Raw genomic sequence first — 3,544 nt, 5'->3', positions numbered from 1 at the left:
TCCCTCATGAGCCCTTGATAATTTATAAATTATTATTTTGTGATATCTTGCCCTGTCCGACATCTTCCTTCACCCACTTTTCTGTTGTCTGTCCCCCAGGGAGGAGGTCACATGTAGATCCTTGAAATCGGTTCCCTCGCAATTCAATATTTTAATGTTCCTTTTAATATAAAGTAGTATAGAGGAAAAGTCTGTCAAAATAACCTTGATAGTGGATATGTTAATAAATTTTTAAGGATCACAAGAAAAAAATAAACAAATGTTTCATGATCACAGGTAGAAAAATAAAGAAGAAACTATTTTTTAAGATAAAAATATATCTAGTAAAATGCAATGTAGCCTGTAGTTGAGAAGGAAGAAGTACGTGGAATAGTCATGGCATTATGTAATCATGTGAAAAATGGCTTATTGGGTCACTAAAAGCACCAGACTCTCCTCTTGTCTCCCTCCCTATTTTAAAGATGAGAAAACTCATGAGGGTTAGGTGTGGATATTATGTTCTGCGGAAATTTTGAAACTTGTGATTAATTTAGTGCTGCCTGAGGACCTTTGTAGTGGGTTTGGTGGCTCAGTGTTTAAAGAACAGGGCTGATAAACAAAAGGTTGGCTGTTTGAACCCACCAGTCCTTAAGGAGAAAAATGTGGCAAGTGGCTTCTGATACACAGCCTTGAAAACCCCATGGGGCAGTTCTACTCTGTCCCCTGGGGTCACGTCACTTAGTGTAAAAAGAAACAAAAAGAATATCAACAAATTTTAATAAACATAAAGCATTTATTTCCTTTTTGTGCCTACAACTTTTTAAGTTTGTTCCTGCTATCATTCATTTAAAGACAGTGGTTGAAGTCTTTACAGTACATGATTTTACATTTTCCCAGTAATTATAATTCATGAAGTGTCATTTTATCTCCAATACTGCTGCTTTCATCACAACAGCTGCTTTCTACACAGTAGCTGCTCTCTACACATGTGTGACTGGTCCACATAAGTACATTATGGCGCAAAACCTGTCACACACACCTGTATCTGTATGGGGTGTATGTGACGGGGTTGGTGCGGTGATGGCATCATGCTGGGTACTCGTAGGTGGGCGTATCTGCATGTGGGTGGACCCGCCTGGAGATGGATAGAGGAGCAGTGTCTCGGTTCCTAGGACCATTGGAAATGGGTGTTTCCCGATGGCCTTAGGTGACCCCTGTGAGAGTCATTCGACCGCTAAAGGGGTTGCGACTGACAGGCTGAGAACCGCTGCTTGAAGGAGCTTAGATTGGGCTAACCATGAGGCCAGCAATTCGACCACCAGCTGCTCCTCAGGAGGAAGAAGAGGGTTTCTACGCCCTAGTTGTGTGAAGACTTACAGTGTGGGAAACACACAGGGGCAGTTCAAGCCTGTCTTGTAAGGTCATGTTGAGTCAGAATTGAATGGCTCAATGACCGAGAGCTTGGTGCGTCTATCATTTTCTCTGACCCCAGATCTTTGCATGACTGGCTCCTTATTCTTCTGGCTTCAGCTCAGATAGTACCAGCCTGGAGAGTCTTCCAGATTCTCCATCTATGCTCTCACCCCTTCAAGTGCTTCTCTCTCCCGTCACCCTGTGTTATTTTCCTCATAGTATTAGCACTTATGACTATCTCAACGAATCTGGCTTGCGGCAAACAAGATTTGTTTTCACTCTAGGTTAGACGTTCCCACCTGTCTTGTTCACTGCTTTAGTTCAAGCCTGGAGCAGTGCTTTGCATGGAGTAGGCAACAGGATGTTTGTTATATACATTCTTTAAAAAGCACTGATTTAAAAAATATTTAGTTTGCATTTTTTTGTGGGGGATTAAATCAAAAACAAGGGTTCTCAACCTGTAGGTCATGACCCCTTTGGGGGTGAACCGACCCTTTCACAGGGGTTGCCTAAGACCATTGGAAAACAGATAACTCCCATGGTCTTAGGAACCGAGACACTGCTCCTCTATCTGCCTCCAGGCAGGTCCACCCACATGCAGATACGCCCACATACGAGTACCTGGCTTGAAGACTGTCACCCATGCTACATCATACTTGAAGACAAAATTTCATTTATTTGTAGTTAGGAAGAAATAGTTCACAATATGTAATTACATACTGTTTTTGTGATTTATCACTATGCTTTAATTATGTTCAATTTGTAATAATGAACATACATCTTGCATATCAGATATTTACATTATGATTCATCACAGTAGCAAAGTTACAGTTATGAAGTAGCAATGAATATAATTTTATGGTTGGGGGGTCACCACAACATGAGGAGCTGTATGTATTAAAGGGTCGAAGCATGGTTGAGAACCACAGTCCTTAAAGGTCTTATGTATGGAGGTATACATTTCTTCAGAGGTTTCATTAAGCATTTTTTTCTGTAACTAAAACTACCCTTTGTCCACTTTTCTATTGGATTCCACACCCACCCCTGCCTAATATCAGGGAGTCTGGGGGCCTTGTCAGGGAAGCATTGGACATTAACGGTAAACTCACTTGCTGCTGAGGTTATATTGCTCCCCTACACACCCGTGGAAACCTGATAGCAGGTCAATAACCTGGGAGAACGATGAGACTTTATGCCCCTATTGAAGGTGCCCTACTGGTATAGTGGGCAACTGTGCAGGGTTGCTAAACTGAACAGTCAGCAGATCAGAATCACCAGCTGATACCTGGGAGAAAGATGAGACTCTACTCCTGTAAAGAGTTACATTCTCAGAAACTCACAAGGGGAAGTTCTACCCTGTCCTATGAGGTCCCTATGGGTGCGGATCCCCTCGATGGCAGCGAGTGAGCTCCTGTTTACAGCCTCGGAAACCCAGAGGGTAACTTCTACCCTAGCTTATTGGAGTGAGGGCAGACTCCATGGCTCACTGCTCACCGTCCTGGAGTCAATTCCAAGGTTCAAACTGCCCACTTTGCGATCAGCAACCCGACTGGTAACCCACTAGCCACCAGGGCTCGTTTACTCAGTGACAGTGGATTTAATTTTAATTTAAGATACTAATCTTTTATCTACCAGGTTGGTGGCAAATATGTTTTCCAGTGGGCTCGCCTATTGATTCCATTTCTGTTTTCCTTAAGTTTTATACTTTCAAGCAGTCGAGTGTAGTGATGTTTCCACAGTGGCTAGTTTAGTTGCAGGGAGCTTTTAGTATCCGTTAAAAGTAGCCCTTGGCGGCTAATTTGCGCAGTAGAAACCTGTGACTAGTCACGTAGGCCAATTACTTAGCAACCAAATCTCAACTTGCTCGAGTTGTTTTCTCATTTCCGAAACTGGGAAAATGGCGCTCTGTATGTCGTAAAACTGTTGGGTTTACATAAAATTAAGGATGCAAGGTGGTCCGTATAATATGAACATAAAAACACAAACATAAAAAATCCACTGCCCTCAAGTCGATGCCAACTCACAGCAACCAGATAGGGCAGGGCACAACCACCCCTGTGGGTTTTGGAAAAGCCTTCTCCTTCTCTCAGGGGACACTGGTGATTTTGAACTGCTGATTTTGCAGTAAGCAGCCACAACACCTAACCACTAT

This window comes from Echinops telfairi, unplaced genomic scaffold (assembly GCF_000313985.2).
Source record: "Echinops telfairi isolate 266 unplaced genomic scaffold, ASM31398v2 ScPeMD7_1;HRSCAF=3_0, whole genome shotgun sequence".
Lineage (NCBI taxonomy): Eukaryota > Metazoa > Chordata > Mammalia > Afrosoricida > Tenrecidae > Echinops > Echinops telfairi.
This window is presented reverse-complemented; position numbering follows the sequence as displayed.